Below are 12,346 nucleotides of genomic sequence, written 5' to 3'. Positions count from 1 at the left end.
CAAACAACATAAACCAATTTATAGAGCTTCCAGTCTTCTTTCCTAATCATAGCAACAAGGCAGAGTACAAATTACATCAACTGGACATGCATAGACAACTCAGATTCTATTTGCATAGGACCAAAGACTTCAGAAAAATCTGACCAATTATTCATATCCTTCTCTGATGCAAAAAAAAGGAAGCTCAGTTTCAGAAACTACTCTTTCCAATTGACTTTCTAATCGTATTACATTCATCTATAACTCAAATCACAGAGATTTACCTTTCAAAGTGAAGGCTCATTCCATTAGAGCAATGGCTACGTCATCTGCCTTTCAAGCCAGAATTCACATACTTTTAGCACTCATTACAAAGTGGATTTGGCCTCCAGGGACAGGGCATCCTTTGGTTCCATGGTGCTTAAAGGTGTACTCCCTTGAGCCACCCAGGGTAAAGGTGCTAGGGATGCTGTCCCATCATTGTAAGAATGAAGGGAGAGATAGGACAACATAACACAGAAGTTATGTACTCACCATAATCTTCTATATTTGTTGTCCATCTCGTCGTTCATTCTTACAAACCCTCCCTCCTTCCCCCTGCCAAAGACTCCTTGTGGACCTAGTAGATTTTTTACTACTCTCAGGAGTTCTTTGTCTCAGCTTGTTTTTCCTTCCAGTATGTGTGATATGGACTTGTATATATGTATATCTTTGTAGATATGTATATAGTGTACAATGTTGTTCAGTAGTAGCAGCAAGCAAGATCTGGGGAATTATACCACTGCATTGTGGGATACCTTCTTGCCACTTGCCAGTTTGAGACTTTCAGCTAAGTATTCGGCTGAGTGGGAGCCAAGGATCGGCTCCGAACCCATCATTATAAGAATGAACGGCGAGATGGACAACATACATGGAACGTTATGGGGAGTAAATAACTTCCTTTTTGTTATAACTGCTGTGGTTTTCTTTTCTCCGGTTGTCTCACCTTATAAATCACTTCACATACTTTTTCTACAGCTTCAAAAGGTTTTTGCCACTTTGCAAGGAATTTATTTTTAGCATTAGGTATTAAGACAAGAACTTTGTGTCCTGGCTTCAGGTCTGTGACAAGCATGTCCATTTTCTCTGTTGTACCTCCAGGGTCATCTTCATTTGTTCTCTTACATAGCCTAGTACCTACCTATGAACTTATCTGCCCGAGGTCATTTATAAGCCTAGCCTGAGTGTGTCAGCTTTTGCTGCCCCATTGATTAATTAACTGAACCTCTGTTAAGAAGAGCCAATGAAGTGATCCCAGGGGTGTATTTTCTGTTACCTATCCACTCGTCAAGGTTTCTCTTGAAGAGTGTTAGTGTGAGGACCTCTGCCTAATGTAGTTAGGAATTATGTTCCAAAGCATGGGGAGTCTCTGTGACAGGAATCTATCCCTCCAAGCGTGTCCTATTTATTGTTGTGGCGAGGTTTAGCTCACTAGAGCGAGTGGCTCGCAGTGACTTGGATTTCTTTAGGTGGAGCATGTCCATCAATTCTGAGTTGGACATGGATTTGTAAGTCAGGCAGAGATCACCTTTGAGTAAGCGATATGTGACTGAGTACAGCTGGAGTTTTTCCAGTCAGGCTGCATAGGACATATGTTTGAGGCCAGTAATCCTTTTGGTGAGGTACTTTTATGGTCTTTCCAGCTGTTGGAAGCGTCTTGTGAGGTATATCCCAAATAGAGCATTGTACTCTATGATGGGTCTGATGAGTAACGAGTAGAGGGGGCTATGACCTCTTTATTTCAAGATGCGAACCCTTTAGTAGTTAGATGGGCCACATAGAAGGATTTCCTAACTACTTTGGCAATGATTGTCAAAGGAGAGATTACTATCTACCTGGGTCCCCAGACCTCTTATTACCTCTTCTGTATTAAGGGGCCTGCCACCTATGTGGTAATTCATGGGTGTTTTGTTTTTCCCAAACGGGATGACTATGCATTTTTTGGCATTCAACTTGAGACCATGACTTTGACACCAGGTGTCCGTCTCAGTAAGGCCCTTTTGGAGAATGTCCGTGTCAGCCGAAGAGTCAGTTATGGCACCCAGTTTGCAGTCATCAGTGAACTTGGTTAGCCATAGTCCTCCTGTGTTTGCCTGTACTTCTGAGAAGTATATGCTGAACAGTAAGGGTCCCAGGACCGAGCCTTGTGGGACACCACTTGTGACTGGTTTAGAGTCGGACCTGGAGTCCGCTATTCTTACCGTGTGAGTTCTGTCTGTAAGCCAGTTGGCAACCCATCTCGTGATGTAGGGGTTGATGTTCAGGCAGGTGAATTTTTCTATAATACCCGAGTGGGGAATGGTGTCAAAAGCCTTGGCGAGGTCAAGGTAGGCTTTGTGAACTACCTTCCCCTCATCTATGGCCTTGGTAACTGTCTTGAAGAAGTCAGCCATGTTTAGTTGGCATGATCTGCCCTTTACACAGCCGAACTGGGTCAGGTCAAGTGTTTGCAGGTTCCCATTGTCTTTGTTAATGAGTTCCATGATGATGTGCTCATAGTCTTGCAGACCAGGCTAGTCAGGCTTATGGGTCGATAGTTACCAGGGTCAGTTGTGGCCCCTCCTTTGTGGAGCAGAATAACCGTTGCTGTGCATCATTCTATGGGCACGTAGCCTGTGGAGAGGCTGAGGTTGAACAATGTGTTTAGGTGGGGGGTTAGTTCGTTCAGTAGTTCGTGCAAGACTCGGCCTGGGACACCATCTGGCCCCATTGACGCTGTGCTTTTGGCTTTTGAAAGGGTGTTTTCACCTGTGCGTCTGTGATTTTCGGGACGCTACACTTTTCTGGTATTGTTGTGGGCCTTTTTAGGGGTGAGAGGAGAGGTGAAGTTTGCACTGAATCTATCTGCCAGGATGTTGGCAATATCAGTGGGTTCAGTATATTTTGTGCTATTTTGCACTAGCTCAGAGCATGTCTGCGAGTTGCCACTTAGATTCTTGACATAGCTAAAGAAGGCTTTGTGGTTGTCTTTCGAATCCTAGGCTATTTTTCTTTCCAAGTTAGCCTTGGATGATTTTATGAGTGACCTTAGTTTCTTACTGATACTGATCAGGGATGTCTTTCCTTCTTGGGATTTACTTTTTTTCTGAACTAGTTTCCTCCTCCTATTGTATAGCCTGTTTATGGCAGGGGTCCACCAGACTAGTTTCCTTCTCCTTAGGGGAGTGAGTCTTGCTTTTGCTAGGGATGGCACAATCCATGCTTCCTTGTAGGTGCTCATAGAGTGTATTTGTAAAGGTTCCTGCATCTTGGACACTGTTATCCTTTAGCGTGGGGGCTGTGAAACTTACCACCTCTATCTTAAGTAAGGTGAAGTTTGCTATAGAAAAGTTTTTCACTGTGGTTTCCTTGGTTGGATGTGGTGGTGTGGACATCCAGAGTGATTAGTTTATGATCTGATCTAACCAGGGACGGGTTGACCTCCAGTGTGGAAATCCTGTCGCCCATGTTGGTGATGACCAGGTCCAATATGTTTTCACCTCTGTTAGTGGTTTACCAGCTGATCCAGGGCGTTTGAGTTGATAAATTCCAGGAAGCGCTGGATGTGGGAGTTTGTACTTGAGTAGTTTTCCCAGTTAACGGTAGGGTAATTGAAATCGCCCAATATCAGGGTGTTTGGTAGGACCTTCATGTTTTCCAGTGTCTCCAGAAAGGCGAAGTGGTGGTCCTGGGTCATGGAGGGTGATCTGTAGCAGGCCACAATTTGCATTGCAGATTTACCTGATGTTAGTTGCACATGGATGATCTTGGAGGTATCATGCTGCGCCACTAACCTGGAGGTGTAGGTATCCTTGATGAATATGGATACACCCCCTCCTTTTGTGATTCGGTCCATGTTCTGTGACCGAAATGTGTGGTATGAGTTGTAGCCCGGTAGTGCTGGGGTGCTCTTTGGAGCCTTGAACCAGGTTTCAGTTACTGCACAGATGTCGACGTTCTCCATACTGAGGAGTGCTTCGAGCGTGTGCATTTTGAGATTTAAACTCCTGGCGTTGAGTGGCAATAACCCTCATTTTTTTATTTGTGCTGTTTACAGAGGAGGGTTTGACTTTGGGGCCTTGCCTAAAAAAGGCACTATGGGGGCAGCAAGAGCCTTGGCCAGTATTCGAATGCCTAGGGGTGACCGGTACAAGCCTTCCCTTGCTAAGTAATGAGGCTTGTCGAGCATGTCGTCCCAGGCTGACAGACACTCCCTTTGAATGACATCAGAAGCTTAGCCAATTGTTGAAATTGATCATTTTTTCTTTATACTGCGGTATCATTCTTGGTGAGGGCAGGATGCTTATCAGGGTCATACCCGCCTGGGCTACATGATCAGAGAGCTCTTCCATGTCTCTTTTCATGTAGTCCAGGGAGGTACGTCTTAGGTCATTCACACCAAAATGAACAATGACAGAGTCATATTTGTACTTGTTCTGGAGTGACCTGAGTGCTTGTGTTATGTGGCGGATTCTGGCTCCCGACAGGCAGCTAACAGTAACCTTCTCCTTGTCTAGCCTAGTGAGTGGGATGTCAGTGTGCCTGACTATAGAGTCACCTATTACCAGTGTGTTAGGTATGTTATTTCACCTTAAGGGCTGTGATTCTGTGGCACACTGATTGTGTTTTATGTGTTGTCTGGTTTGTGACGAGAGGTGCAGGTTTTTTGGGTGTCTGCTTTGGAGGTCTGTGATGCTTTTGCAGGTTTTTATTTAGAGCCTCCGAGTATGATTTAGTGTATATATGTGTATTTTTTGCCAGTGCTGGTTTAGTACGTCTTTGTGAGGCTGGAGGTGTGGTGCAAGCGTTAACCTTCTCCTCATGACTGCCTGTTCCAGTCTTGGGTGGAGAGAGCTTGGCCTCCAATTTAGCTATATAATTGCATCTCTCGCATATGTTAATGTTTTGTGGTATAAGGAGAGGGTTGTCTGTGTACATGAGGCAGTTGTAACATTGCCTCAGGATACCCAGTTTCACTAGCTGGACTGGAGAGTATACCTGAAATTGCCCTTTGGTCATGCCTGAATAGTACGGTGCGCTGCTTAGTCGCTTGGTTGGTGAGGGGTGAATAATGAGCCTTGCCCTGCTGGGCAATCAAGTGTCAGGGTATATTAGTGCTTGCTATTAGGTCTGAGCAAGTGCTGGACTGTAGGATGCTTTTTAAGTGCTTAGGTTGAGAGTTAGACTACTTTCAAGGGAAAAACTGAAGAGGACACTTGGTGGAACTGGGATAAATTTAGCCCTAGCTAACCGGCGCTGCCCGGACATGCAAAACCGTGCAAACGTGTTTTTTACAGCAGGGAAGTGAAAGAGATAGAAATTAGCCCAAAATGGCCTATAGACTACTAATTTCTAGGCTGGAACCACTCCTCTAGGGACAGATGGCTGCTCAAAGCTCCCTCTCTCACAGGTGAACAGAGAAACCTCCCTCTATCCAGGTAAGGTATGGGCAACTCAAGAAAATTGTAACACAGCCCTGAATTCAGCACTAGCCTGAAAACTGGACTACACTAGCTTAGAAAGGTGGGAAACGAGGAATTTTTTTTTTAAAGATAAGGCAAAAACAGTAAAAAATACACTTAAAACAGCTTTAAACAACTACAAACAGTAAAAAATACACTTAAAACAGCTTTAGATGACTACAAGCAATCAGAAAAGGCTTTAAACAAATTACCCAATTAACCAGTAAAAAAAATCTCAAAACTGAGTCCTGTTCCTGTAGTCTTCAATCAGATAAGTTCTAACTGTACACTCCTGCCACTGGGGTGCAGGAGAACCTTCTCCAAAAAAGCCCTGGATTAGTGCTCAAGTTATGCAAACAAAGCTAGATTCAGCAGGCCTGGATCTAGTCTATGCTACAGCAAACAAGGTGCACCAATTTCAGTAAGAAACAGTTCAAATATGCAGGCACTATAAGCCTTTAACCAGAAATTCCCAGCTTGGAAGGGCAGAGTCCAGCCTCTCCTCCCACAAGAGTGCAGACCACGAACCTTCTTAATGTAAAATAACTGGCCTGAAGCCCAAGTGCTTAAACCAGAACTAATACACTTTTAGAACAACAGACAGTGAGCCTTCAATCAGCAGTTCCCAACTTAGAAGGATGTAAGCTACATGTTCTGCCACAGCAGTGCAGACCACAAACCTTCTTAATGTAAAACAACTGGTCTGAAGCCCAAGTGCTTAAAACAAAAGGCTTAGAATGATAGTTACACCAAGCAGTAATAAATACAATTGAGTACTTTTAAGATGACGCAAAAGCAAAATAAAGTAGGAAGAAACACAAATACAGTAAAAGCAGATGAAAAGTGCAATTTTTTTTTTTTGAGTGAGCAAATGAGATGGGCCCAGGAGGAGTATCCAAATGCAAATGTATACAAGGTTGACAAATATACATTGATATTATAGTTTTTAACCTGTCCTGCAGGTGTTAAAAAGCTGTCGTGCTTTTAAATGGCTTGTTTTCTTTCTGCCATTTTTCTTTGGCTGTATTTAGCAAGCCTAAGTGATCTCTGCCCAGCATCAGTTCACATAGTGTGAATCTGTTGGAGGCTTGAGGATACTTCTGTTGCAGCAGAGGAGATATAGGAGCAGATGGTCCCATTTTCTGTCCTCTTCTATAGCCTTCCATCATGCATATTTTAAAGTTGTGTTAGTGTTCCCATCTGTTTGAGGGGGTATACTAGCACTCTTAACCGTTTTGCTTTGTAAAATTGATAAGAATTAATGTATTACTCTAGATATGAATGTGGTACCTTGGTCAGTAAGAATTCCCTTGGGAATACCTATATAGAAAAAAAATGCATTACTATTTATTTTCTTATGACCTTTGTGCTAATTGTTCATAGGGATACTGCTTCAAAACATTTTGTTGAATAGATAATTAATAAAATATCATGATTGCCAATGCTGTGTTTTACAAGTGGTATGAACCCACAATGTCCATTACTATTGCTTTCAGAAGGGGCACCCAGAATGGTTAAGGATGTTAGAGTTCTTAAATCTTGGGTTAGATGCTGGCCTTTGACACTTTGGGCAGACTGCACAAAAGTTGTGTGTCCTTCATAATAGCAGACCAACAGAATCTGGCTAAAAGCCAAGTTTTTGCCATATTCATCCCTTAGTGAAATCTCATATATGGCTATGTACTGTCCTTTTTACAGGTATTCTAAAAGATCTTGGAACTGTTTTGGTTGCTGATCTCTGTCTATTGTTACCCTGCAGAACAGGTAATTTATTAGTTAAAAGTTGGGGTATGTAATTTAGTTCTTTCTTTAGTTGTCCATCTACTCTTCGCTCTGTCTCTCGCTCTCTCTTTTTTTAGCTCTGTTTAGTGTATTGTCTTTTCACCGAGCCTACTTGAAGTTTACATGGCTTATCTCTGTCAGTATTTCTGTCATTATCATCCCGATTTGAAGTAGAAGCTATGGCCTCTTCCTCTACAAATACTGGTGCAGGCTTTTCCCCTTCATCTATTTCGTTCCTTACAAAAGGCAGCTCATGAAAATAATTTTCTTCCTCCATGAGTACTTCCAGTGTCCCTTTCTATTCTTTATTTTTTGTATGTTCTTTACCCTTAGAGTCATGCTTCTGTTTTTTTTTTTTTTTTTTTTTTTAACCATCATTGTGCTTTAGTGCAGCAGGGCGAAGCTTAGAATTCTAATCAGGCTCCTCTTATGTTTTTGTTCAGTATAAAGTTCTTCTATTTCTTGCTCATCTTTCAACATACATTTATTTTAATGTATTCTTCACTATAGGTCCTTCCTGTCAATTTCTCCTCTGACCATTCTTATTACTTTAATAACTAGAGTCTTATTGGCAAGACTCACCTTCTCTGAGTCCATCCATTAACCTCTGTTATTACTTCAACAACAGGTTGTGGGTTGGCTTAATGGTTAAGGTATTTACCTCACAAGATACATGATTTGAGTCTCACCTTTAAGGGAAATTGTCTAGGCTTAAAATGACCCCCAAAGGCAGTTAACCTAATGCTTATCTATCTTTTGGCAAGACTCTGTGTTATAACTTTGAAATCCTTCCACCCAAAGCTATGATGTTAAGTTGTCAATCTCGCCTTCATTCTTGCTTGATGGGTTGGATCCCTCCTCTCCACCTCCGACTCTTCTTTAGCTCGAGAACGAGAACTCCTTTACCCAGCAGCCCGCCCCCCCCCATATGATGCAGGGCAGGGCAGATCTCCCAGATCCTTCGCTTGGGAGATTCTCTTTACCAGCTCCTGTAATAATTCACTTTTAATTCATTTTTGCCCTTTTTATTAAAACCTTTTATATATTTTTTATTTTTGATAGTAACTTTTTAAACTTAATTTTTCTGAAATGTCTTTTTTTTTCTTTTTTTTTTTTTAATAATTAATTTCCCCCCCCCCCCCCCTGTGTGTGTGTGTTTATTTTATTATATCCCTATTGGGATCAATTTAATTTTTTTGGACTGGTGTGTGTGTGTGTGTGTGTTTTGGGCACCATGTCTAAAGAGGGTTTCAGTGTGACCAGTGCTGTGAGACTGTTGCTGTCACTGCTCTGACTGACGGTCACCCTTCTTTGTCTACTACCCTCTTTTATTTGGCCCTCTTCACCTGCAGGACCTTTGTGCTATTTGTCCCTCCTTCAGCCAGGGAGAAAAGGAGGAGAGATTCGTGGGGTTCTGAGGGGGCCTCTCCCTCTCAAAAAATCACTAAAAAGTGCCAAAAAAAGCAAGATCCAGGCTTCTGTTTCGCTTCTGTTTCGCCTAAGCCTGTGGCTCGTATAACTAGAGATAAAGTCGGGCTGGAGCCGCTGGAATGGGCTGAACTGCCAAGCGGCCGCCGATGGCTATCGGGCGCCATGCGACTGACCACTGTGGTTCGGGTTCCGACCGATCGCCCGACGTGCGTGGCCGACTCGGCGTGGTCCGATCGGCTCGCGACACCCCATGGCTCGGGTGCTCGCATCGGCCCCGACGATCGGCTCGATCACCGTTACCGGCTGGTGATGCGGCGGCTGGGCTGGGTGCGATACATCTGCCCGCTCTCGCGGTGCCGATGCGGACAGGACAGGGACGAGTTCGACTTCATGAAGGAAGAGGAAGGTGGTCTCCTTCCTTGTCGCCGATACTTTCCCTCCCTCTTCCCTCTTCTATCGTCAGGCCATGAGTCAGAGATCACCCAGTCAGGGGGGTCATCACCTACCAGGACCGATGTGGTCAGAGAGTGCTCAAGTCACAGGTACTGGCCCAAGGTACTGGCCCCAAACTCGCAGGAGTTGTTGGTCCACCCGTTACAGTTTTTCCCTTCCGTCTACCCCAGTCCTTGGTTGGGTACTGAGTGAGTGGTTACTAAGTCTGGTGGAGGAGCGGATACCCCTGGTTCCGGAGGCCCCCTTCTCTTATCTCCTCTCTTCCTTCCTCCGGTAATTGGTCGGATTGGTGGTCCGGGGCTTCCGGAGGTGCCTCCGACCTTGTGAGTGGCATCTGACCCTTTGGAGCCTCGCTGTTCCCTTGGAGACCTCGCCTTGGGTGGAGCTCGGAGTTCCTGGGCTTCGGGGAGATCTTTGAAGACCTAGCTCCTCGGTGGCTGGGAGGGAGACCTCGAGACTGAGAAACCTGTGACTTCAGCAGTGGGTGTCCCGCAGTCTGGTCCCCCTCTTCTCCCAGTCCTGTCCTCTTCCTCTGCCTCCCTCTCTCTCTCATCTGTTGCTATTCCTCCCACACTCTTTTCCCTTCAGGAGGTGTAGGACTAGATTTCCCTCTTTTCCTTCTATCCTCCTTTGGAATCCTCTAGGAAGGATGGACCTGAGAGGCAGAGAGGAAGCTGGTCAGCTGCTTGAGATATCTCCAGACAGAGGGATCCCTGATTTGATTTGATCCCCTCTGAGGATGTCTCCTTCAGAGATCATCCTAGAACTCCCCTCCAGAGTGGAAACTGGCCACTCGAAGGGGCCCTGGACTCTAGAGTCAGTAGACCTGAGCCCTCCGCGTGAGGATGTCCACCTCCTGGGTGTCTCCGCCTTCGGGGTGCCCTCCCCCAGTGACCCATCCCTTGCGTGTCCCCCTCCTGACTCTGGGAGTTGGATCTAGGGCTGCCAGTCCCTAGGAGGCCTTCTAGTGACAAACAATTCCTAACATCTCCTTATAACTCGTGGTGGTGGTGGCCGGCAATGCCAAGAAAATCCCTTTGCCCGCCCGGTCCTTGCTGCAGCTTCAATTGGGGAGGCTGGATTCCTGGACGCCAGCGGAGGATTTCTTGCTTGGGACTTTAAAGAGGTCCTTTTCCTCTGCGATATTTTCACCACTTCTTTTGACATCCACCAGGCTGACAGAGACATGTGACAGAGCTGGACTCCATTGGCCAGAAGATAAGGAGAATTAGAAGGCCGGAACCCGCCCAAGGGGCTTATTGCTCTCCACAGAAGGACTAATCATCTCAATTGGATCTAAGTCCATATAGAGACAATCTGCTGCGTGGTGTGGCTCTTAGAGGCTAGAGGTGTGGCAGGATGGCGCTTTAGCGGGCGCCAAGCTAATGTTCAAATTAGATTTTCTGAGAGGATCCCTTTAAAAGTCCCTTTGAAACCTCTGAGTGGTTTGGCCCTCAGGTGAAGGGTGCCTTTCTGGAAACCTTGGTGAGGGCAGTGAGCCTCCCTTTCCCTCACTGAAGACAGAGGGGTCCACAGGATAGAGGCCCCTCCAATATAAGGGACCAAGAGGGTGGAGGGAAATTTGTTCCATCCCCAGGAGTACACTGAGGTCCAGTTAACAACAGACCGAGGGAGGCAGGGCAACAACAACAACAGGCTCCTAGGGGAGAGGGGTCCCGCTCAACAAGCAAGCGGCAGGTCTCTTCCTGAAAAGCCTTTTCAGCATCCTGCCCTGGAGTGTCGTTCCCTGACCTTTCACATGTGCAGTTCCCTATCATGTGAACAGTTGACTGGTGTTCCCAGTCTCCAAGAGAGATTCCACAGCCGATCATATCCAAGGTTAGTCACTTCCGAGGAAGTTCCCTTCCTCCTGGTCCCTTCAAGAGATGTAGACCCGGAGTTCGCCATTGGCCAACAAGGCGCAGATCTTCAGTTTAAAAAGACAAATCTGGTCACACAGAGACCCCAATAGACCATCAAGCCGGAATCTACCCAAAAAAGGTCCTGAACAAAGACCAATATTGAGACTTTGCAGACATTCGGCTCCAGCAACAAGAAGACAAGATTCGGTCACAGCCTCTAGAACTTCAGGATCTTCCAATCAAAGGACAACTGGATGTGCTCATCTCAGTTCACTCATGTGCTTATATATGGGTGGAGGATGTAAATTCACAGGCGCTTTCTCCGAGTAAGGCACCTCCCCATTCCAGTCAGCAATTTGGCAGCAGAGAGCCCTCACCTTTTCAGTTCCACTCAGTCAGCCAAATATGCTGCGGCGTGGTCTCACTGCCTGAGGCACGCAGGCCTGGGCTTATCGATATCACCAGTCCCCTGGCTCTGTCCGACAAGCCAGGCATCAGCACTATACAAGCCACAACTCATCACAATCATGGGATTACATCAGTCATCTTTCCAGCATTTGGGGTCAAGTCAATCCTTAAAGCCCTCTCAGTTTCAGAGGCTCATCCTCTATATCACCTTTCATTCTGCTTAGAACACAAGTCACCCTTACAGAACAACAGTGGATGCAAAACAAGAATGGGACTTCAGCCAATTCAAGGCAGACATGCCAGGCCAGTTGTAAGGTTCAGGCCATCCATCTTCTATTAATGTTCTTCTTATGCTCCTGCCCATCACTCTTCTTCCTGCCCTTCTGCTCTCAAAAACACTTCACAATGGATGCTGTTCACACAATGATCATCGTCATTCCATGGCGGTGCCACAAGATTCTGGTGACACAAACATGTGTTGAACATCTTGCTTGGTGGATCACATCGTCTCGGTGCATCAAGGCCTGGTTCGCCTATCACCACGTCCGACAGGGACCAATCCTCGGACAGGGGGTCATTATCAGGGTCGGTGCCTTCATGGGTGGGAGCTCAATGGGACCATACCCCTGTTAAATTACCATCTGCACATAAATGTCCTGGCTATTAGCGCAGCTTTTCCAAACAGTCCGTTCTTCAGCCAACAGACATCCGTGACGGACAGTCTGTGGCAATCCCACAGTCAACTCGTATGCGGACAAAACGAGGCGGAGGTGTATCAACCCCCAGATTTCTGCAATGGGCGATCTCTATGACAGTGTTCCTAGTATTAACTCGGAATCTCGTAGCTCAGACTGGCTTGGGACACTCAACATTCTCCATGTTGATAGCAGCTGATCAGGCAGATTCTTTCTCTGGCCTCATGCAGATTCTTCTGCCCTCTCAATCCCATCA

General features: G+C 45.7%; 1 protein-coding gene across 1 annotated transcript in view; it reads left to right on the top strand.

Moving 5' to 3' along the window:
* Positions 1 to 12,346, top strand: part of NPHP3 (nephrocystin 3) — a gene marked incomplete at its 5' end in the record, with an annotated part of 1,580,737 nt that overhangs the window by 516,435 nt on the left and 1,051,956 nt on the right. The window lies entirely within an intron of this gene.

This window comes from Protopterus annectens, chromosome 2.part0 (assembly GCF_019279795.1).
Source record: "Protopterus annectens isolate FY-2018-M chromosome 2.part0, PAN1.0, whole genome shotgun sequence".
NCBI classification, from domain to species: domain Eukaryota; kingdom Metazoa; phylum Chordata; order Ceratodontiformes; family Protopteridae; genus Protopterus; species Protopterus annectens.
Note: the sequence above shows the minus strand (reverse complement) of the source record. Positions and strands in the feature narration are given on the sequence as shown.